The 24764-nt window shown below is 41.1% G+C and overlaps 1 protein-coding gene across 17 annotated transcripts in view; it reads left to right on the forward strand.

Moving 5' to 3' along the window:
* The window catches only part of mef2d (myocyte enhancer factor 2d), a 103937-nt gene that overhangs the window by 14806 nt on the left and 64367 nt on the right, over positions 1–24764 (forward strand). For 4 of the 17 annotated variants that reach the window (XM_026184145.2, XM_080308103.1, XM_080308107.1 and 1 more), the window contains exon 1: positions 17730–18030. The exons of the other annotated variants lie outside the window; for them this stretch is intronic. The gene's annotated coding sequence lies outside the window, so the exon portion shown is untranslated. Of the gene's footprint in view, positions 1–17729; positions 18031–24764 lie in introns of those variants that run through there. 17 annotated transcript variants of the gene reach the window in all.

A 24764-nucleotide genomic window follows, 5' to 3' on the forward strand; every position in this document is an offset into this window, starting at 1 on the left:
ATTATTTGCCACAGGAAATAGAAAAGTGCAAGTGACCATCAGAAAAAAGGTATATCAATGACTGGAACTATTAGAATGGACTTTCTGGGGCTCTGGAGCTCTCACTGTCAGTAACATATGAAACAGAAGCTCCAAACTGCAATGACATGTCTACAGACTCATCTCCATGCAGGCGGCTAGGAAAAAAAATCAATGCCACTGCTGTTACAAATACCAAAACTAACCTTTTATTTATAGATTTTTTTTGTAACTTAATGCCTGTTTCTCTACAAAAACAATTTTCTAATTGCTTTTGAAGTAAAAGTAACTTTGCCTCCATCAAATAGATTAAAACTGGCAAAACTCTAATTTGGGATCCATCCTAAAATCACACCATCAGGTATTTAATGGTAGCTTTGGATACAAGACTATTTTGATACTTCTTTGCAGTCGATACCAAAACTTTCTAGCACTGAATTAGGTTTAATGGCAGGTGTAAGGTAATATTCATGCTGACAATGACCAGTTTCATACAGTGTGTTCAGTGCAGGACTGTTGTGCTTATATTCTGTATGTGTTTTGTGTGAAAGGTAAAGGAATGGAATAGGCAGATATTGTTGTTGCACCTTTAAGCCGGCACCAGAGTCAAGTCCCAGAGACTGAATCAATGTCTGTGGGAAAGGGAGATCCAGTATTATGGTGCACTCTACACCAGACACCACGACTCTGTTCTGTTTCACGTCACACCTCTGATTCGGGTACATCAGCATGTTATCTGAAAACACACTGGAGCCTCAGTGCCATTTGTTCCATTCGCTGTGAACAAGCAAAGGTGGCATAATGAGAAGTTAGTGTCATTATAGTATGAAAGGGAGTTCATTTAATCCATTATTGATCCAATTTGCCAACCAATCAGTGTTTTCAGTTGAGCTAATGCTCTCGTGTTGGTTCCTGAATTGGTTTGTGAATAAGGTTCTGGGGATATTTAGTTCCCGGGGCCATTTAATCAATATGGCCATTACACTTTGTCCACTGAAGAGGAAACCTGTGAGATATACCTCTGCTCTATACTGATCAGCAAAATATGATGCAGAATATTTGGAAGTTTTGTTGCTATGAAAACAACTTGAGATGTTGTGGCTTTCTATATGGAAGGTGACTGCTGGTCTCACCTTTATATGTCACTCAGGGACTCTGATCTTATAGAGAAAGTTGGATCCCAAATTCCTGTTTGACAAAATTTGCTCTCTGTTGATTCTAATTATGACCTAAATCATAATCAGCCCTCTGTGGTTTACCACAGACTTTCCATTCATCTCCCTGATCAACAGCAGCAGAGAATTTCTCTTCCTTGTCCTCAGATGACAGATTCTGGGGAAGTAGAGCAGGAGGGTGGCCTGGACTTTAAAGAGACCTTCTGGTAATCTGAAAGGTCACAGGAGCCTGAGTGTTCTGCCAGTGCCCTTGAGCTAGATGCTGAATCCTGAACTACTTAATAGCACTGAAAAAAAAAAAAATTTGGTTTCAGCGCTGATAAAAATGTGCAATAATTTCCAAAGGTTGTTGATGTATACCGTGTTTGCTCGCTCTGTGAGATGCAATTATTATGTGAAGGTCTGGTGCATAAAAGTTGAAGAGAAATGGGAAAAAAACAAAACTGAATGGTAAATCCCTCAGTTGTTGGCTTTTTTTTCCTTCTTGGCTAAAAATATCTTGTTCAGGGTGCTAAATATATTTGGTCTGCCTCTGAAGAAATTGCTGGAAAACCAGCTTTGGAGCCAAAATGGAAATCTGGGCTGACCTCGTTTTGACTACGAGGTAGAAGCAGATGAGAAAATAAAAACACTGAATGCACGTAACATTTGTTTTGATCAGGGATTTTGGAGTCTGCAGGTCTCTGCCCCTCTCATTACATTTCATCTCCTGGAGTCTGTGGTGTTTTGTGATCCCACTCTGTTGCCTTGTGCAGTGTGCTTCACTGTAGCACTTTATCCAGATTAAGTTGTGTTTTCCTTCTTTTAATACACTTGTTACCAAAGAAATAATCTAATGCAAAACTAGCCAAATGGATATCGTACAGAGTGTTCAGTGGGATCAAAGGCCACTGGCCCTGGATCAAGACACAGCCCGCTGCTTCTCTGTAGGTTTCATGCAACTTAAACCCAACACAATTTGCAGGATTAACCTTTAGTAACAGGGCTTGATGGGCACTCGCAGCACTCTCAGGGTTGCACTGCAGAAAACCAATCTTGGTTTGACCTTGACAAGGCCGTACTATCAAAATCCACTTGCGTTCAGTTTGAATCCATTTAGTTCAGCTTCTGACAACCTTCAGCATTACAGCCTTTTTATTTAAAAATTCTCCTATGCACTTAGTAAGCTTGGAGTTCTTAAACAGAGAAAAAAGAAAGTGAAAAGAAGAGAAATGATAAACTAAACAAACAGCACTTAGTAAAAGCAGAAATAATCAAATAAGCTGCTTGCACTGTTGCTTATTTAATCTAAATAACATTTTTGTGTTTATGAGATCAAAAAATTAGATGACTTGGACTCAACATATTTAAACCTCTAATATCAATGAACATTTGATTTAAATCCATAAACTGGAATACGTCTAATGAGTGAAACTTTATTAAATAAGGTCAACTTGATCTGTATTGTCTTGCTTTTGACTTTAATTCAAAACTTAATGCTTTCATACTCACTCCAGTGTCCTACTGATGTTTAAAGGAAATAAAAAAACAAGTGTCCTAGTTTGGATTTCTGTCTCATAGTAATGGACCTTGCTTTCATAGCATCACAAAATCGGCATTTTATAACACAGCTGGAATCGAAGGTTCCTGACTTCGCCAGAAATCCAGTAAGAGCAGCAGATACCAGGAGGATTACTGAGAATCAGAATCAACAATGGCCAGCAATCCACAGCATTATATTTAGCTTAGATTAAGGCTTCTCTGTTGAATGACTCAAGCTGCAGTCTCCTTTGTGCACACTGATGGTTCACTGGAGGTCTATCTGGTATTGTTGCCAGAGAACTCTGAGAACAATCCCTCGCAAAAAGATTAAAAAGGAAGAAGCAAGCAGAAAAAAAGATGAAGTTGGGACATGGATCAAGGAGCACACCTACAAGACCGGAGGAAGCTACAAGAGGGAAAAAAAAAGATGTATAAGAGAAGAGATTTTTGTTTCAAATGTCATGCATCTGTTTTAGGAAAGTGTACTACCTCAGATGCATCATTCAGTATTCAGAAACACGGATCATTCTGCCTCCAGAAACAGAAATGTTTCATAATCAGAAGTCTTTTGCTGACTCAAAACTTTTGCCAGGAACTGTTTTGTTAAAGTGAACGCCAGATTTTTCAAACTCTTTGCCTTACAGAAGGAAGCAGTTGAAATGGGTAAAAAAAAGAGAAAGAAATAAAGTCACTTGTGGCTTTCATGGTACCGTCTGAATAGTTGAATTTACTATACACTTTTAACCCTGAACTATTTTGCATTTGGTGGTGTTGAGGGGGAATCATGCGTGAGTTCATTGTATGAACGATAAACTTGAAGTGACACAACCGCCTTGATGATACCCAGTGATTTCCATACTCTAAATTTTAAACCCACTATCTTAGCTTCAACCTTGTAAGCTTGATTTTCATAAACCTTATACAGTGGGGCAAAAAAGTATTTAGTCAGCCACCGATTGTGCAAGTTCCCCCACCTAAAATGATGACAGAGGTCAGTAATTTGCACCAGAGGTACACTTCAACTGTGAGAGACAGAATGTGAAAAAAAATCCATGAATTCACATGGTAGGATTTGTAAAGAATTTATTCGTAAATCAGGGTGGAAAATAAGTATTTGGTCAATAACAAAAATACAACTCAATACTTTGTAACATAACCTTTGTTGGCAATAACAGAGGTCAAACGTTTACTATAGGTCTTTACCAGGTTTGCACACACAGTAGCTGGTATTTTGGCCCATTCCTCCATGCAGATCTTCTCGAGAGCAGTGATGTTTTGGGGCTGTCGCCGAGCAACACGGACTTTCAACTCCCGCCACAGATTTTCTATGGGGTTGAGGTCTGGAGACTGGCTAGGCCACTCCAGGACTTTCAAATGCTTCTTACGGAGCCACTCCTTTGTTGCCCTTTGTTTTTGGATCATTGTCATGTTGGAAAACCCAGCCTCGTTTCATCTTCAAAGTTCTCACTGATGGAAGGAGGTTTTGGCTCAAAATCTCACGATACATGGCCCCATTCATTCTGTCCTTAACACGGATCAGTCGTCCTGTCCCCTTGGCAGAAAAACAGCCCCATAGCATGATGTTTCCACCCCCATGCTTCACAGTAGGTATGGTGTTCTTGGGATCCAACTCAGTATTCTTCTTCCTCCAAGCACGACGAGTTGAGTTTATACCAAAAAGTTCTACTTTGGTTTCATCTGACCACATGACATTCTCCCAATCCTCTGCTGTATCATCCATGTGCTCTCTGGCAAACTTCAGACGGGCCTGGACATGCACTGGCTTCAGCAGCGGAACACGTCTGGCACTGCGGGATTTGATTCCCTGCCGTTGTAGTGTGTTACTGATGGTGACCTTTGTTACTTTGGTCCCAGCTCTCTGCAGGTCATTCACCAGGTCCCCCCGTGTGGTTCTGGGATCTTTGCTCACCGTTCTCATGATCATTTTGACCCCACGGGATGAGATCTTGCGTGGAGCCCCAGATCGAGGGAGATTATCAGTGGTCTTGTATGTCTTCCATTTTCTGATGATTGCTCCCACAGTTGATTTTTTTCACACCAAGCTGCTTGCCTATTGTAGATTCACTCTTCCCAGTCTGGTGCAGGTCTACAATACTTTTCCTGGTGTCCTTCGAAAGCTCTTTGGTCTTGGCCATGGCGGAGTTTGGAGTCTGACTGTTTGAGGCTGTGGACAGGTGTCTTTTATACAGATGATGAGTTCAAACAGGTGCCATTCATACAGGTAACGAGTGGGGGACAGAAAAGCTTCTTACAGAAGACGTTACAGGTCTGTGAGAGCCAGAGATTTTCCTTGTTTGAGGTGACCAAATACTTATTTTCCACCCTAATTTACGAATAAATTCTTTACAAATCCTACCATGTGAATTCATGGATTTTATTTTTTCACATTCTGTCTCTCACAGTTGAAGTGTACCTCTGGTGCAAATTACTGACCTCTGTCATCATTTTAAGTGGGGGAACTTGCACAATCGGTGGCTGACTAAATACTTTTTTGCCCCACTGTAGGTGCAACAGACTAATAACATACAACACTGGAGCACAAACCTCTTGGACAGGATGTTCCAGACAACACTCTACATTATTTGTAAGATAATTCCATTAAAATGCTCCAAAAGGCAGCAATATCACAAAGACTTTTTAGAGGTTGAGTTCAGTAACCTAAATTAGAGGATGAGAAGCCTAGCAGAAAGCTCTGGGCTATAGCTGCCTGTGCTAGTATGTCCTAAGATTAAGCACCCCATAAGGTTGTTCTGAAGAGAGAAACTAGCTAAAAAGACCAGACAACTTAATTGTACCAGGCTGTGAAGAGGACATTGGGTGATATTTTGTTTGGGCTTCCCCACATTCCTTTAGTTTCTACCTTTAGGCAACTCCATGATTACAAACTCATTAAGTTTTTGGTTTTCATTCCTGCTTTGTTTTGTCTTTGCTGTTGGTGGCTCAGTTTAGCTGTCATGTTACCAAAAGGTCTGGGTATCATCACTGATAAATGACGTGAGATTAACTTGGTCTCTATGGTCCTTTTTGAGGATTCTAATCAGAGTCTGTGAAGGCTATAACACATGGGGATCTGAGTTGGTGGCACAGATCTGTGTGGTCTCAATTGGGATTGGAAAGAAACTGTGACTCCAGTCAGCATTTTTTTTTTTTTTTTTTTTCTTTTTTTGCCAGTCACACCAAGGAGGGAAAAATGTGATCTTTGTAAGACGGGGGGGAAGTAGAAATTGGGAGACTCTCAGTTGTCAGTTGTGAATGCAACCGAATTGCTGTGCCACCATACTGACGGGGTTACGATGGCGTGAGAGCAGGGGCTGCTGGCCAGCACTCCAGCACAGCTGAAATAGCAAGCAGCAAGAGCCAGGAGCTGAAACGCTACACCCAGGCTTCTCACACTCTCCTCGTCTCTCACTAAGCCTCTCTCCTTCTTTCTTTTTCCCCATTCTCTTTCGTGCTCTTTCGGTCTTTTCCTATCATCTTTCTTATTTACTCTGTCTGTCTTTAATCTGAAATCTTGCCATTTTCTTGCTCTCCGTCATTATCATCTAGCCTCTATCTCATCGCCCATTCTCCCCACTCTTAATCAGACACCTCCCACACCTCTCATCCACTTCCAGTAAAGCCCAACGCGAGGTTACGGCCTCATTTGAATATATGAATGCATAACAGCCTCCTCCTTGCTGGGGCGTGGCATCGTTTTACAGTCACACAGCTGTGGCAGTGTTATGGGACCATCTGCACAAGGCTCATTAAGATAGCCATAAGCTAATGTGGAGAAAGAATATGCATGGAGGGAGGGGGGGGGGGGGGTGTTTATTCATCCTTGTTCCTCTTCTTTTTCTGTAGAACAGCCTTACCCCAGTTGGGATTATTTCCAGAGAGAGAAGAAGTAGAGGAAGGAGGAGCTTGAAAAATCCCCTTTCCACTCTTCCAAAGTTGCACACTTCCTTCTGCTTGTGTATTTGCATGTGATGTCGCTATGGCTTCAGGCGTGTGTGTGTGTGTGTGTGTGTGTGTGTTTATGCACAAACACTGGTATCTGTCAGTGACTGAGAGCATGAGGTTCAAAATATATCTTCGTATTGAAACTGTGCTGCTTCATCTTTTTATGACGTTTAAGATTTTATACTGTTTTACTAAGGGGAAGTGCAATGGAGCAGAATTTACCTTGTGAGGCAGCGGAGGTCTCATGAGATCATGATCATGAGAAAATCCATTAGCTACACACTTGAAGAAAAACCAAGTCACTTCTACTCAATCATATATGGGGAACTTCCAGTTAAAGGACAGAATGATTAGTACTTTCATACCACCTCTGAAGTTCACTATAGGAGACTGGCTAAAACTACAGGAAGTGAATAAGATGTTTCCACGTGATGATGAAGATGGTGAGATTTGGTTAAGAGATAATGGGTAATTAAGCTATTTATGCTTTAGTTGCACACTTTTTGTAATCATTGGGTTTAAATACACTGTGGGGGATTGATGTATAATATACTGTTCATGATAATTAATTTTAAATCAAGTTCAAGAGGTGCTGATGCCAGCCATTCTGTAATAACACTTTTGCACAAAGGAACAGTTTTTGATGCTGCTCTTTTTCTTGGATCTTTTTGTAAGAAAATAGTATTTTTCTTGTTTTTGGAGATATTAGAAAGGTCTTAAAAGTCACTAAATTTGTTCTTACAAAGGCTTCAGATACTCTGATGGCTTTTCTAAGTGCAGCTGAAATCCATGTCTCTTTTCTGATGTGCAAACCCAGCTCACGGCGTCAGCGAGGAGTGTTTTCGCGGGCAAAAGCACAGCCGTGTTTTCAGTCGATAGAGAGTGTACTTGTTTTCTGGCGGGCCGTGTCAGTGCAGGCATTAGATAACGTTTTATTTGATGGTGTTCAATGGCTGACTCGTCCTCACCTCTCGCCCAGGCCTCTCCTGCTCTCCAGCCCACATGCGCTCCCATGTAAAGCCAAACACACAGACATCCACCCACTGACTCACACACACGCACACTCACAAACACACACTCCCGCTCTCTCTGCATCCTTCCTCTGGAGGATTCTGGCAGTTGTTTATGTTATTGAACTGGTTATCACATTACAGCTGGAACACCACCAGGCTCAGAGAGAAAGAGTCCTCCCGCTCTCTTAAGAAATAAAAGAAAGGCGGCGAGAGTGCAAGGGAAAAACAAGAGCAGAGGGAAGACTAGATAAGAATATGTTCAAATGCTTTTGCAGTGCACTCATCAGCATCACCATGTTTCTTTACTTGTTTTGTGGAAACAGAAACCATGTCTGTCTGTGATCTTTCCAGAATACTTTAACTACATTTATTAGTGATTTAACAACAGCCTTTAACTTCCTCTAAACTGGATAACCAGATGTGTGACTAACTGAATTACCACTGCAATAGTTAAAGTTCTAATGAGTTTATCCACTGGTTAGTTGTTATGGCCAGACTGTAATTAATGACAGAAGAAGCAAAACTGGAATTCTATATTAGTGTCTGATGTCAAAGCAACAGATTTTGATCATTCATCACCCATTGATCCATCCTTCCTAAGTAGCTGTAGATCTATAATAATATCCAGCTGCTTTTCTATGTGCTTGCAACTGTCATAATTCACATACAACAGATACAGCTCAAAAATATTATTGTATTGTACTGTAGTTCGTATGTGTACTGTGTCACGGTCGCAGTGGCAGACCGTGTAGAGAGTGTGTGGAGGACTCAGGTGCAGACACAGGCGTGGACACGAAACTGAGTTGAACGAAAAGCGAGCCTTTATTGTGGCTGAAGACAAGGAGTGCAAACAGGGCAGAAGCGCAGTGACAAAACTAAACTATAACTAAACTGGGAAAGTGATACCAGGATAAACTATGAAGACACAGGAAATCATAACTATGAATACAAAAGACTGGCTGTGGCAACATGGAGGGTGGGAACACAGACGACGCGACACAGACTGCATGAAACATCGAGACTAAATACACATGAGGGATGATCAGGGGAAGTGGCCACACATGGGAGCACAGCTGACACACATGAACCTAACGACAGGACAGGAGAGGTGAAATTAAATACACTGACATTGAATACAGACTTTCAAAGTAAAACAGGAAACATGGAGATTAGACATGACATGAACTAAACATAACCACGCAGACATGACTCATGACAGGTAGACGCACGAACCAGGGAGACGGAGTACAGGGGAAGATGACAGAAGCGACAGCATGAACTTGACAACACAAGACACACATACATAAACACATGAAGGGCAAGGGAGGCTTAATACAAGGGTAATATAATTACAAATGAGCTGGAATAACTTAATGAACCTAAACAAACAATAAACATCAAAATAGACTAAACACAAAACACTGGGTCGCACAACCCAGGACCATGACATACTGAGTATGTGTGTCAGAAAAGTTGATACTCTGACGCTGACTTATATTAAAATTTGTCAGATTAGATACTCAGTTGCCACAGTATAAATACCAGGAGTGACACCTTTGCCTCCTCCTGCTGACACAGAACTTCATAAAACACGGCTGCAAGAAGGCCCATAACCCTTTCCCTCACTAGCAGCTGAACACATGAACAGTAGCGCAGGTATCTTGGCAAAGCATCTTAAAGACTGAGGGCCTTTCACATAGGATGCATGTGCTGTGTTGGACTTTGCAACCAATTCTTTTCTATGCACTGTGCAATAGCGGCACCCTGCTGTGTCCAGCAAAGCACAGCACAAGTGGGCTGCCTGTGGAACACTTGTGCATCACACCATTTGCTATACATTCAATAGAAATGCAGAATGATATGGAGCAGGCATGATTAGTACATGTAAAAATCATGAGTGGCTACAAAAAAATACATAGTACTCCCCCCACCTTCAGTCAGTGCACGTCGCTTCCTTTATGAAAGCGACTTGGTAGCTCAGTAAAGCTTTCATTTCAATAACAGAGATTAAACAGTCATCATAAATGTTAACCTGGCCAGCACACACGCTAACGTTAGCCATTGGCGGTAACTCACATTAGCCGGCTAGGGTGTATAGCTGATAATATAATGATAAAATTAATGTCTGAATTGAGCAGCTCTTTATCAGTTCTGTTACTTGTTAATTTTCTCTTAAAGTTCCTGATTGAAGCCTGAGAAAAGTCTACCAGCTATCTCCTATCTTATGTGTTCTTCTCCTATTAAGTTATACAATCAAATATGACTGAATATTGGTAAATAACTCCCTGTTGTAGTGGAACCTTTTGGATGAAAAGAGAAGAAAAACTCTGCACTCGAAGTTATGGAAACTTGTTTTCTGCTCTGTTTTGCACACCCAGCAAGAATACATAATCCAGATATGTGTTTTTTCTTTTTCTTTTTCTCTTTCACCCCATGGTTTCTCATCCAATCCAAAGAAGTGCTGCGCTTTCAAATCCCCTCTCTTCTTTCCAGCTTTCCTCCTTTTTACAAACAGATACTCGTCCTAAATATCTCAGCTGCGCTTCACCACAATTCACTTTGGAGAGAACTATGTCTGACAAAAGCGTTTGGAGAATGTTCAAGAGGGGTGGTATCTCCAAATTCCTGAATAAGGCTTGTGTGACAGAGCTTTTCTGTCTCCATCAAAGGAAGAATTGCATTGTGTGGCTGCAGAATCTAAAAGCCCGAAAAGTTTCTCTCTCAACAATCTAAAGAATATTAATACTCTGTGATAATAAATAGACTTTAATGTGACCTTAGGATTATAAGATCCACATACAGTCAAACTGTTTTTACACAGTGGTGATTGAAGTGAAAACCAGGGTTATTGTGGGTTAAAATGATTATGGATTAACATGACAGCATGGTTTTCTCCTCGCTGTAATGCCAGCACCGGCTTCACTGAAGCAAGGCAAAGGAGCTTAGTGCTTTTAGCCCGTAGTTCTCTTCTCTGGTAGCATCTGTTGTTACAGTCGGACAGAGCAAACACACACTCGAACCACTCAAACACATGCTGAAGGGTCATAAAGCCCTGTTTTTAATGTACTGAGGGGGAGACAGAGTGTGTGTCTGTGAGAGTAGGTGGGTGATACAGTATGAAGTAAGGGTTTTCACAGAGGACAATTCCTCTGGAGTCACAACAGGTGTGTGCGTCTCTGTGTGTGTGTGGATTGCAAAGGGGGAATTATGAGCCGGGTACTAAAAGGAGGAGGGGTGGGTTAGAGGACTTATGAAGGGTCCCCTCTGCCCCACCTGTAGCCTGTCAGCTGTTGTAAGCCTGTTAAAACGTCAGCTGTTTCTGAGGAGAAGTGTGTGTATGTGTGTGTGCGCTTGTGTGCATGTCTGTTAGTCAATGTCAGGGAGCTTGTGGAGGTTGGGGGGAGGGCTGGCTCTGTGTGGCACTCACCGCCCCATTGCACATCAAACGCCTTGTCCCCTCTGGGGATTTGTTAGTGCACAACACAGCGGCTTGTGCTTACGTTGCCTCTTTTCTGTTCATTGCACTTTGACTCAATTGTTCAGTTTAAGAAAAAAAAAATCAGAATCAGAAAGCATCTCTGAAACAATGTCTCTATTTTGTCTCTTTATGAGCAGCAAGTTTGATTCCTTACATGACAGATGTCTTTGTTTTGTTTTGTTTTTTTGCAATTGAACCAAACCCTAAAACTTTAAATATAATTAAGATCTTACTGTACAAAAATGAGTCCAAAAGAATCAGTCATGATCAAAAAACTTCAAGTTTAAATGTTAGGAAAGTAATTTTCAATATTTAGTGCTATCTAAACTTTTATTTGTTAGACAGTAAGAAGAATGTGGTAGCAACTTTCAAAGGTGTGACTCATGACCTGACAGCGTGGTCCTAGAGCTAAGCAGACTGTGTTTCAGTTTGACATTGTGGAAACTTTGATAGCGCTTTGGTTTCAGCTGTTGGCTCTGACACTGATCTTTTAGTGTCGAGAAGTAATTTTCTGATCTTTTAGTGTCGAGAAGTAATTTTGACCACGTCAGCTAACTTCCACTCTTTCATCTTTGTGCTTGATAGAATAGCTGCATGTATCATTTAAAAAATATGGTAAATTAAATCACATTTAATGTTCATCTTGAACTGCTTTTCTGTTTTCCTTTATTCTTTCTGTTTGGCAGTAGTTGCGTGTTGATAGATTCTTTGTGCAAGGGGGCTTATTTTGTTTCGTTTTCCCCTAACCAATCAGTAGCAAATGAACCGACAAACCACAGCTGAAGAAACGGTTTTAGTAGTTTCTAGGAGCAGTAACCTTCGAGATCTAAGCTGATTTGAATGCTCCTGAAACACTTATCACTATTTTATTTTCACATTACTATATCTCTGCTTATCCTGATGTAAGAAGACATTGTTTACATTTGGCCCAGTAAATTCAGATTGGTTCATTTTTATTATTCCTCCTGCTATTGATATGGAGGGCTGGGCCACTATATCAGCCAGTTTGAGCTTATTTTCAGTCCAGGTGGCATGAAATAATCCTCTCTGTGTTTGGCAAAAGGCTTTGTAACACTTCAAACATTTCAGTAGTACAATTACAGGTAATTATATGGCAACATGTAGTGTTTACCACAGGCATGCTTTACTTGCTTCTCCAAAGAGGATCTTGTTTTGTGGTTACACCAAGTCCAAAGCATGGACTGCAGCTCTGCTCTGGAGATCTGGAGGGCTCCTCTAACCAGAACCTGCAGCAGGTGGGGGCTGGTTTATGTGCTCACTGCAGCTCAAAGCAGAACAAAGACTGCCATTAGCAGCTGCAGAGCAAAGCGGTGTATGAAGTTGTGAGATTATCCACAGGCTGAGAGAGTCACAGAAGAACCAGCCCACACCACACCCCACGCCTCCATGTGTTCTGATTTTTTTTTTCCTTCTATTCACTCAGCTGATGGGCTTCCAAATAATAATTTATAGTAAGTACAGACATATAATAAGCTCCCAAGTCACCAACATCACTAACAACCAATCGTATAGATTACAGGAGGTCAGAGCAAGTGAGCTTTGAAATCTGTGGTAATAAAGGTCTCTTGTTATGTAGAATGACCATTTAGGAGATAATTTTCCTCCTCCAGACCTCTCGATCTCAACAGCTCTTTGAAATTAACATAGGTGATCTTTTGATTCCAGATGTCTGCTCTTGTTGTGTGGGGTTTTTTTTTTTTTTGGTTTTTTTTTTCCTTCAGGGCGTAAGCTGAATGTCTGTTGTCCTGCACAATGCACTATGTCATGCTGGTGTGGGAGTCACAGGTGTTGAGTGATTTATGGCTTTAATTTACTTGATAGATTAAAATATGATAAAGTTTCACGCACAGGTCATTAATTAGAATAACTGAGCCAGCTGTAATTTTACTTTAAATCGCTTGGCAGGGACATGGAAAAAGCTTACTACTACACTTTACATATTAAAATGTATACTGTACACAGGAAGGCATGTTGTTAGTCAACAGGGATTGATTTCCCTTACGAAGGCAATGGTACTTCATTGATTACTCCATAAAATAAGCAGAAATCAGAGCGCTGCTTAATTTAGTGCTTCGTGTTATATTAAAGACAGATTCAAAGGGGAGTTTGATGTTAATAATCTGTCCCTAAAACTGTTCCTGTGTTGGGCAGTGACAGCCTGGAAAAGCGGTGCGCTTGGAGCTGCAACAAGAGGCTTTTATGGGGTGGGGGGGTTGCAGCCTTTGTGGAGCCAGCTGAGTGAGGCAGACAGTTGAAGGGAACAGGTTGCTGCGTCTGTTGGGGCTTGTCTTGCTGCTCTTGACTTCTAACCTATAGCTGCGACAGCTCCAGGGGCTAGGAGATACCAAATTTCCCCAGATTGAGTGAGCAAGGGCTAGATTAGATAAAGACAAATACAATACTGGTCGGTACTGTGACATACAGCAGTCCCTAAAGGTGTTCCAGTGCAGTCTCGTGCTATTTTTAAGTAGCTCACATTCTGTGTGTAGTTTAGATTTATTTCTTTGAAAATGTTATAAGCTTATCCAACCATGGATATGCCTGAAAAACCTCAGTGGGTGGCCGCTTCTCCCTACTTTCCCCTGACATGTTGACAGTGCTGGTGTACAGTCACTCCTGCTCTGGTGTATTTTCAGAAGAGTAAAGCAAAAGATGGGATAATTTACATGGAAAAATATTGGCAGATACAATCTGTGGGCTACATCGTTGAGTCGTTGCAGAATTTTTTACACACGCCCTTACCACAACCACTGACGATGCCAATTCTGACACCAGAGCCAGTGAATTTATGGTGTTGTGGTTGGTTGTAGACTGGACATTGACTCTACTTTGGTAGTGCCCAAACTACCTCAAATAGATCCTTCTGATGCAGAGAAGCTCCATGGCTTATCTCTGAAGATGTCCACAGAGGAAGTGATGACTTTAATTTCGCAGCTAGCAGAGACCATGGAAAGCAATTGCTGGCGACGCAAAGTGTGCAGGTCCCGAGTTAAACTTTTTTATGACTTGAAAGCAAGAGATTGAAGCGACTGCTAGTGAGAGTGCAGGATGCCATTGATTGACATATAGCAAAGTTTTAAATGTATTAGAGGGTTACCTAGGCGACTGGAGTCTGGAATGTCTGGCAAACACGGTTGCCAGCTGTCAGCAACAAAGCAATGCATGACGAACGAATTACTTCCTGTGTGGACGCGCCTTAAGGGTGAGCTCAGGGCCCTATCGGAGCAAGCTCATTTCTGCAACTTCTGTATCTGTGATCTACGTGGCCGCATGTGAGAAAAGGAAGGAAGGCAGACTGATCAGTAAATGAAAAGCATTCCCTTTGAGCTCAGCCACAACAAACTGGAACAGTGATCATATCCGTCTGGATTCTGTACAGAACTCCTCCAGCTTCATTTAATTAATTACATTTTTAAAATTTTTGCTAATCTAATGTGTTTCAGTTGGAACTTGCTCATTTTGAAGGCAGTTTTGAATTAAAGTAGAACTCTAAATACTAGAGTGCCAAACTGGATCTATTGATTTATTAAGTGGCAAACAATTACTTGCTTTACAAATCATTTCTTTTTCGTAACTTCTTGACTGATATATTGATTTACATTGTTAAACTGCACATCTTTATTGGTCCCACAAAAAGAGACGTCAATGGCTGCGGGAATTCTAACAACAGATTTGTCATTATGATCTCAACAATTAACCAGTTTATTATGACATAAAAGGATTTAGAAGAGTTAATGGTTTTGCCTCATTGTTTTGTACTTCTTCATTTGCATCACATCCCTACCTTAATGGCTAAAATCAGATGCAAAGAAATGAAAGCAAATTCAATGTGCTTATCTTATATTTTCTGAATAGACATACGTGAAAATAAATGGTGAAAATTGAATTGAAATTGGTTTGATCCACTCAAGATGCTTTAGGGCATCTGAAAACCTGCTGGTTTGAAATCACTAGATTTCTAACATGAAATGTAAGTAAAACGAAGATTGGCTCTGGATGCTGGCACAGATAATGTGGAGTAATTAGACAGCCTCATTGTTTGGATGAGTACGTTCTGTTGGAAATGTTCATCTTCTGAGCTTTATTATGCTGTGAGATTTGTCGTAAGGATGTGAAAATGTGGAAAATTCCTTAATAATGTAGGTCACATGCGAGAAAATGGCTCACACTAGTGCCACACCAAAGAAAAGCTTTGTCATTTTTTTTTAATTTACCCCATCCTCGGGAGGGAGGCAGATTTGCATAATCAGGGTATTCACTGTCAGACCCTTGAAAGCATATCATGCTTATTCACAAACCTATTAGTCATTTGGTACAAAGACAAAGTACCAAATAAGCTTGTCTTCAACAAAACCTCTTGAGTTTTTCTTTGTCATGGCACATCACTCAGGTGGCACACCTTTCACATTGAACAATACGCAAAAACAAATCTTTTTGCCTTCTCTGCAGCTGTTCCAAGGATTTGCAGTTACATGGATGGATGTTTATCATTGCAAGAGCTGAAGCTTATATGCTTTTGTGTTTCCTTTAAACATAAATACACTTGCCTCTGGGCAAAGGAGCTGCTTTCTTTTACTGCTCTGCTAAAGAGGAGAGAATAGATATCCTTTGCTTAGTGTTTGTGCCTCCCCCACCTCTCCTCAGTGCCGGATCCCCACCACATGTAGCCAGCACCACACAGTCTTGGCCCGCGCTTGCAGTCAGTTGTCAGTGAGAGCGGAGGTAGGCTCATAGATCCCCATTTTAGGCTCTGGGCCAACACCGTGTGTTCAACACGGAGAGCCCCCAGGCAGTCGTGCACACGGATGACAAATGTGGATGGCAAGCGGGGGAAAAAACCTGGAGAACGGGGCAGAAAGATAAGGCCATCTGAGCAACCGTGTTTGTTGTTGAAGTAATTGTGCCCTCAATACTCTGACATTAGGATTGTTGGGTTTAGTAGTGGTGTATATTTTCCTAACCATGGGCAGATTTCCTGTTCCAGATACACAAAGGGAAAATATTTTTTCTTCTCTCCTTTTACAGATTTATCCATATAAGTTACTGCTGCAAGATTAATATGGCCTTTGGAATTTTTGCCCCTTGTTTAACCCGTTGGGTTCTTGGCACATACGTGCCTGCACCCATACATGTATTCACTGTGTGTGGAAACTCAATGACACAACTGTTTAGCAGACTAGTGGCCTCCCATTTCCCACACCCTCCGGCCCCCCTTTGGAGATTTCAAGGTCAGGAAAGGGCACGGGCTGAGATTCATGTCTTGGGAAGCAGAGTCGCTGTTGCAAAAAAGTCACAGAGAGCGAAGCGTTCCTTTTACAGTGGTTGCTGTCAAACAACCGTATCTTACCAAGATCAGATCTTCTAGGATTTGGATATGGCATCAGATAAGAACCGTCAGCAGTGGTCCACATTGGAGATGATGGGAAGGTGGAGATGTTGCAGTGTAGCTGTTGAAGTTTAACAGCAGAATTTCAAAATCGCATATTGAACGGTAGGGCAGAAGGGCACAAGACATTACCGCTGTGTTGAATTCTCCGACAGCTGAGCATTCGAGTATATGTGTGTATTGCATTGCATTGCCTTTGTGTGTGTGTATGTGTCCAGATTTTTGGGGGGTGGGGTCCTCAGAGAGTCCAGAGGATCAAAAGGTATGTAGGCAGCTGCCACCCTGTTGCTAGCAGCTTATGATCCAAATGGAAGATGTATAGACACACGTGCACGAGGGATAGACTGGTGTGCAACAAGGATCTCACACCCTCAGTTAGGCAGCTAGTGACTCCCTCACTCATTTGGGACACATACATATAGCCATATTCTGTTTAGCCTATAAACTGGGAATTACAATAAACACTATGTCAGAAGCTTAGTAAAATTAGGTTTAGTTATCAAAACACAAGTTATTAACTTTTGCATTTGTCAGCTGACGATTTCAGCATTCCAACATGTTTTTTTGGGGGGGGCATATTTTTCCATTGTTTGTTGGCAGTACATGGAAAAAAAAATCTCACTGTATTATTTTACCATAGTGGAGCAGATCAATCTGGCTGTGATGATCACTAAAGTGAAAGTTTGAGTAAAATAATCAGATCAGATATGAGATAATAATAATTTTATGCTGAACAAAAATGCAGATTTTTTTGATAGTGTACTGCACTGTTTTTTTTGTTTTGTTGTGTTTTTTTTGTTTTTGTTTTTTTGCTGTGGCATATAATGTCAAGTTTCATATTTTAACTATCAGTTTAAACTTCAAGGAATGGGATTTATATTTAGAAAATAATCTATTGTTCAATTAGTTATAATTCAATAAAGTTAAATTTTGACCTACTAAAAAATTGGAAATGCAAGGATTTGCATTAAATGTGCTGAAATGCGGGGAAAAAAATTCTTTAAAGAGCTGACCAACACACACCTCATTTGCTAACATAGACTATGATGAATTGGTGGCAGTTGCTGAAGGCATATTAGGGCAAAGGGTGACCTGGGAGGGGTTTATGGGTAGAGAGGGGGATGAGTGTACTGTTTAATTGTGAGGAGTGAGGTAGAGTGACAAGAAGCAGCAGCAGAGGAGGGGGCTTGGTGGTGCTTGGGGTCCAGTAAGAAGGGTAATTTGGGGCGTCCAGAGTGAGGTGTTCCACCAGCAGTTGTCACTTCGGCAGTCGATGGTGGGTGGAGTGGCACATGTGCTGCTCTAAGCCGGACTGTCTTTCTATTCAGGACTTTGTATACCTCTGCAATCTTTGACTTGGACTACTTTGGAACTATTGACCTCAACATTGTGTTTTGTTTTCTGCTGTGTCATAGAACTTCCAAAACAACTTTTTGGCACCAAAAATCTTCGCTGGTAAGAGCAGTCGATAGAGATGTTACAGTTGGTTTGATTAAATTGATTTGATGTGAAATGAATGCTATGTTTCTTAAAACCATGAAGAGAGAAAGTCGTTTTTTTTTTCTTTTAAGATTTCACACTACCTCGTCTCTGTTTAAAAGTCACGTTTTAGCTGAAGTTCTGAAAAAAGATGTTTTTCATGAACATTCAGAGATTTCTCGGGTCTCTAATCAGTCCAGGAAGCAATCAGTAGGTCTTTACGAGGTAGATATGGAAGAGTGCGAGGTGACTTGCTGTGTGGCCGGCTGTCCTTTGTCAGCTGCTGAACTGACATCTACCCAAGTCCCCAATGTGCTGAGAGAGGCTCAAGAGTGGAGGGAGGGTCTGTTGTAGTGATTTATGGTCGAAAGCTTGTGTTGTTGTGAAGCTCATAACGTCACACCTGCTCTTTTTCTTCCTTGAATTGAAGGCTTGCATGACCATTAATGGTGAGTTGAGTGCCATGACGCTTGTGCCCTTGACACCTGTTAAAACTATGTTCTGTACTTTACGTATGGTGAGATATATCGCATTGAATACAGCTGCTGGGGTTCTTTAACCTTTGCGATTACCCTGTTTTTACTGTGCTTTTTCCCAAAAAAGAAAAGGAAAAACACAAGGTTAATAGCAGGAGGTTGTTTTATCCTAGAAATAATAGGCTTATTTTGATTTCCAGGCTTAAATTGATTTGTCTGCCTTTGTGTTGTTTGTAGAAAAAGAATTACATCAGGAATTTGAAGGGTCTTGTTCTACAGATGGGAGATTATTACATGGATCGTGCGCTGCACTGTTGTTGGTTGCTCCATAGTGATCATCATTTAATTTTGGGATGATGACAGGAAATAAGTTTTCCTTTCTCAACATGGTTGTGATGTTTTTTCTCATTTCTACAAGTTTTATTGAGTTGCATTGGTGCCTTCTGCTTTTTAAACCAGTCAGAACAAGAGTGGATGGACTTGCAGGTCTCCAAGCAGCTGCTCCGCACTTGTTTTGAAAGGTTTCTTGACAACAAAGCCGACCTGGCTCGATCTCCTGTGACTAGATTGAAAGATGCCTCTCTGAGCTGAAGGAGCTTGTGCTTTCTAATGACCACACACACACACACACACACACACACACACACACACACACACACACACACACACACACACACACACACACACACACACACACGCAATCATGACTGAGTCTGTGTATATCTGTTACCAAAAATGTTTTCTATAGGGAGAGTGAAATTGTTGAAAGGACTACAGTTACTTCTTAGAACAGTGGTGTTTGTGTGTGTGTGCCACACTCCGTGGAGTGTTTATTATTACTGAGTACCTTTAGCATACTTGCGGTGCCCACATTACACAGTTAATGACAGATAAATAAACATAACGTTTGTGGTGGATGATAAAAATAGGTAGGTATTTTCGTGCTGAAAAAAAAAAAAACAGAATTCCTCCTCCCACTCACCTGCATTCATGAAAATAAACCTGACAGCACTTGCGTTAAAGCACTATGTGTTAGAGCCAGCCGGTTGTCTTGATCTTACCTGTCTGGCTCTTGCATAAGGTCCCATTGATGAAAACATGTTCGACTAGTGATGTCAAACTATCGTACGCACGCTGACTCGGGCATGCACGCCCTTCGTCCTCGAGTGTCACATTGATGTCATTAGTGTTTTGTCTGGCGGGCATTCTTCTTTGTCACATACCTTTTGTTATTGTGCCGCAGCACATTTGAAACGATGGGAAAAGCTTTCAGGGAGGAAACCTGGATTCCACCAGACATCTCAAGAGTTGCATTTCAAAACTATTTGCCCTAATGAGGCAGATTATAGATTATAAATGATCTGATCTCAAAGACAAACAAAGCCCAACGTAATGGGTAGTACTTGAATGAATAATAAATTCATTAAATACTGCCGCTGCCAGAATAACTCTCATTTATAAATCAAATTGCAGCTGTTTAATTTGCTGTGATCCAAAAAAACAAAACAAAACACTGTATGTAAGAGCTAGTTCAATGTAATGGCACAGCGTTGATTGATTAGTTGTTTATTTAGTCATTATCATACCAGTTTATCATGTCATTTTTTTTTTATGTCCTAAAACTGTCAGTAAATAAAGAAATTTATGATCACAGGAGTTCTCAGCCTGAGGGGAAATTATCATGTCTGAAAAACAAATATATCCAACTTACAATTACACAAACAGTAAGAAGAAGCAAATTATGCACATTTGAGTATCTCCAAGCACTACGTATCTGAAGATTAAGTCATTTTAGATAAGGTTATTTGATCAAACAAAAATAACCATCAATGGCATGTTTAGCTGAGATTTTAGACATCGGTTTCAGTTCTTGAAAAAGCATCTAGAAGACTCAATTTGATTTACTTTAAGTGACTGTAATACACCTTTAAATCGATGCACGAAAACTTTAGAACTTGTAGTGACCTCTTATACATGCAAGGCCACAGCAGATCTTCAAATACATTTAAAAAATGCCTCAAGCCCTTATTAGATAATCTGAAGGATTTCTAATCAAGAAACGGTTTCACATTTTTCCTATTTGTCACAGTTCTTACGCGGTTACAGTTTATCATTTTAAACTCTTACCACTGGCTCCTCTAATCAGTCCACACCTTTCAGGAACAGGAGTGCCCCTGAGCATGTTAGGAGGTTTTATCTTTTGGTCATGATGTAACCCAACAGGCCAAACCACATTGTCCATGTTGGTGATGCAGTGACAGGGGTAGGTCTCAGATCGACAACAAATTACAGTTAAAGTATTGTATGGCCTGCCAACAAGTCCCCTATACTCCACATGGTTTCTAAAATTCAGCACAAAAGACATCTTTGTGAATCTGTGTTTGCACTCGCATACAGTATATACGTGCATTATGGGTATTATCGGGATATTTTTGCTGTATTCATGCCAGAGGCTATGAGCACAAACAGCAGATCAGTGACAGTTAGGGCGCCCTGTGTTAAGTGCGTAGGTGTGTTTTTTCTTTTTGTGCGTGCTGTTGTTTGTTTTTTTGTATACGTGTTTGGGAGTGTGTGTACGTGCTCGGGCAGACTGCAGTATTGATAGCGACCCAGCAGTGCGGGCGTGATTCACAAGCCATGAGGCACAGATCTTCTTACTACCCCTCCCATCCCATCTCATCTCTTGCCCCAAACCACCACCACCTCAGAAGTGCTGCCCTTGCACTGCATCAGCCCTACCCACTCTTTCCCACCTCTCTAAAGTCTCACCCATGATTGGTTAAGAGGAGAGGGGGGAAGGGGAGATCATATTCCACTGCCAGGGTTGGCAGCGCTGAAGCACAGGCACAATCACAATCATAAGCCAGGCTTCAGATACGAGGCCAGCAGCTCCCTCCTCCTCGTCCATCTCCCTCTCCTCCTCCACTATTTGTCACCATGCCCTCCCTTTACTCCACCTGCTGATATTCCACAAAATCAGCCATAGGGTTTTGTTGATATTGTAAAGATGCATGCTGGGTGATCTGAAGCTTGAGTGTGCTGGGAGCTGTGTCCAACAGTTGCCCGGGAACATGAGGCAACAGGCTGTAAATATCACACAGCTGGTGCTGGCAGAACACCCTCAAGGTTGGGCTCGCCGGGTCACATTTTCAGTGGCCCAGTTACACGCCAACCTTTTCCCAACCCCCAACCCTTCACTCTCAGCCCCATTGATGGTTCTATCTGTTTCCCAGCGAGGAGCAAATCTATTAGACTTTTCCTCCTCCTCTTACAAAACCCGATTCATTATTGTAATGCATCTTGAAGCTGGTGTGCAATGCATGAACCTTGGCATTAATGCCTTCAAGATGTCAGTGTCTCAGTGCCTATATGTGTTTGCAATTAAGACAGGAGGGGGGGGACTGGAAAAGACCAGGGGAAAAAAGTGGTTAGAATCCCAAGTGGATGCTTTTCATTTGTGCAAGAAAAATGAAATGTCTTCAAATTAATTTTCAGCTTACGAATTAATCAACCGATTAACACTGGTTTGAGCTCAGCCTGCCATTTAACCTTCAACCTTTAAATGCCCCTAACACTGGAGAGTTTATTTCTGGTCCTTCTGTTTTAATGAGGCAGAAGAGCATGTTCATTTTGATCACTCTTCTGGTCTGCTACATCTTTTCTGTTTTTGGTCAAATTAAACCACAGGTGCAAGACCACCTCAGACACCTGCTGATTTGATTTCATTTGATTCCCAGTTGAACAGCGCATCTGATTGGATCATTTGTCAAATTGTATTTTGTCCAACTTGTCGGACCTATTTTGATGGAACCTTGAGTGATAAATGAATATTGGTAAATTATTGATCCATGTCTACCTCAAAGTGAGCCACAGATCAGTCATTTTCCAAGCCTGGTGCAGAGGTCATGACTTCAACAGCTATATCCAGGCAAACTGCACACATCTTGAAACATGAAGCCCTGAACTCCTGTGCAGATATTTAGGCTATGTCTGTGATATTTTTATATATTTCATTAGCAGTCAATATAATTTTCTTATATTTATATCATGACAAACAGTCACTGTTACTGATAGTGCACTTTAGCTTAGCTTCCTTTAGAGGATCATGTATCTTTTTGCCAGTGATTGCAAAAACCAACAAGTTTGCTGGTTTGATTCTTTTCACGTAAGCTGTGCTACAGAGAGCAATTTGTGATACCTAGCTTTCTACTGATTTTTTTTCTTTTTAAGTTTAGTTCTATGAGGTACTCTCTTATAGTCAGCATATTATGCATAGTAAATTGTGGCTGGCACATCACCAGCCACCATTTGTTACCATTTCCCTCCTGTCAGATCTTCTGGGAAAACTTATTTTAGGACCAAAAAACAAAACACATTTGACATCAATTGACCAGACAGTCCTGTCTGACACAAACTGACTATCAATCCCAGCATCAGTAAGAGTTATCGAAGTGTAATTTGAATCGAATCTTTTACGCTATTTAAAATTCGTGTTTCTTGACTGTGGCTTTAAAACACCCGATACTTTTCCACTTTGTGTTGTTAGCCAGAAGTCACATGAACCTCCCCGAAGTGCCAGCTACATCAACATTGGTAAACAGCAGCCAGTGATTCATGGGGCATTTTTTGGATTATGTATTCTTCACTTAAATGCCACTGGCTGGTGATTGTGTACCTCTGTTCAGGGTCACTGTCTGTTGTCTGAAAAAGACATTTTTTAGCAACTTTAATGGATGCTTTTTCTCAACAATAAGAGAGTTTATTGCCTCAGTAATTTTCTTTGAACAACTGTGTGAACATTGTGCCAGTGTTGTTGGGGTTTTTTATTTTTTTTATTTTACTTGGTCCTTAAGTTCAGAACAGCCTGTTTTTACAGCTTATTTTATTTCCTGTGTTGAATTTGTTCTTGGCTTGCATTTTTGTGCTGGTTTAACTCCTGGATTTGTGTTAGTTTTTTCATAACCATTAAACGTTATACGTCTGCTGGGTATTTAAATTGACCCTCATTACAATTGGTATAAGCACATACATATAGGTTTCAGACAATTCCCATGACATTGGCAGCTTTCTGTCCATAAAGCGTTAGAAACTGATTTTAGTCTAGGTTGATGTAATCATAGCTTGGGCTCGAATGGACAGCACATAGTGGGTGTCTGCAGTGGAGCTGGTTGCGATCAGCTTTAGCAGATGTTGGTGCTGAGTGGGAAAAGTAATGGATTTCTCTGTAGTCCTTTGGCAAGGCTCCAGCAGCCGAGAACCATCTTCACCACCACCACCACTACTCCTCCCCCTGACGGCCAACCCTCTACCGCTGACTGTTATCTCTTTGCTCCAGGCTGCTCCACTGCCACTTTACACACCAGGATGGTAAAGAATGGACATACAGGAAAACACACATAAACACAGACAAGCACAGAGACAGATAATACTCAGGCCTGACCAATATAGACGCGCTAGTGTTGTACTGGAGATTTATCATATGGGCATACCGATAACCTTCCCCCAAAAATGTTTTAAGCTTAATGACTAATGTATTTTCTGTTCATTATGAGCGAGTAAACATTCATCAGCTTAAAGATCATTGGGGAAAACAATGGTCATCACTTTTCTTAGGATCATCATGTTTCTTTTTAACCAGGCGTATTCTGTCTCAAACTCATTTTTAAAAATTAACTCAGTACAATGATATAAGAGTCAAGTTGGGGCAATGTCTAAATTAGCATTTTCTTACATGCCACGCAGTCTATGTTCATTCACACTAGTGAAAATGGCATATAACATACATTTGTAGTTATTAGCTGACATTGCAGGGTGCAGTGCGACACTAAAAAACCCGTGCCTGAACCCATAACAGCAGGGAAAAACTGCTGAAATAAAGCACTTATAGTGTATTTTAATTAAAACTGTCCTGTTTCAGGTTTTGTTCTGCTTGAATTATCACTCATTTCTGACCCAAATATCTCACAGTAGCTGTCAGACTTTAGTGTGCACACACAGAGATGGATCATCATCTGATTACATCATGCCGTCCATCGTAAAAGCCAACAGAATGCTATACTGACAGAGATCATGTTTAACCCAAACACCCTCTTTTCCTGCTACATTTTGTGGCATGCAAGTGTATCTCTTTCCCTCCAGGTTCTGGCACATTAAGCCCGTAGCAGAAACATTGGTCGTATTGAATTGGAAATATCGAGGGCAGTGTTAGCCTCGGGGGCAGCCAGGCAGGTTGTC

The sequence above is a fragment of the Astatotilapia calliptera genome, chromosome 11 (assembly GCF_964374335.1).
Source record: "Astatotilapia calliptera chromosome 11, fAstCal68.1, whole genome shotgun sequence".
Taxonomy (NCBI): domain Eukaryota; kingdom Metazoa; phylum Chordata; class Actinopteri; order Cichliformes; family Cichlidae; genus Astatotilapia; species Astatotilapia calliptera.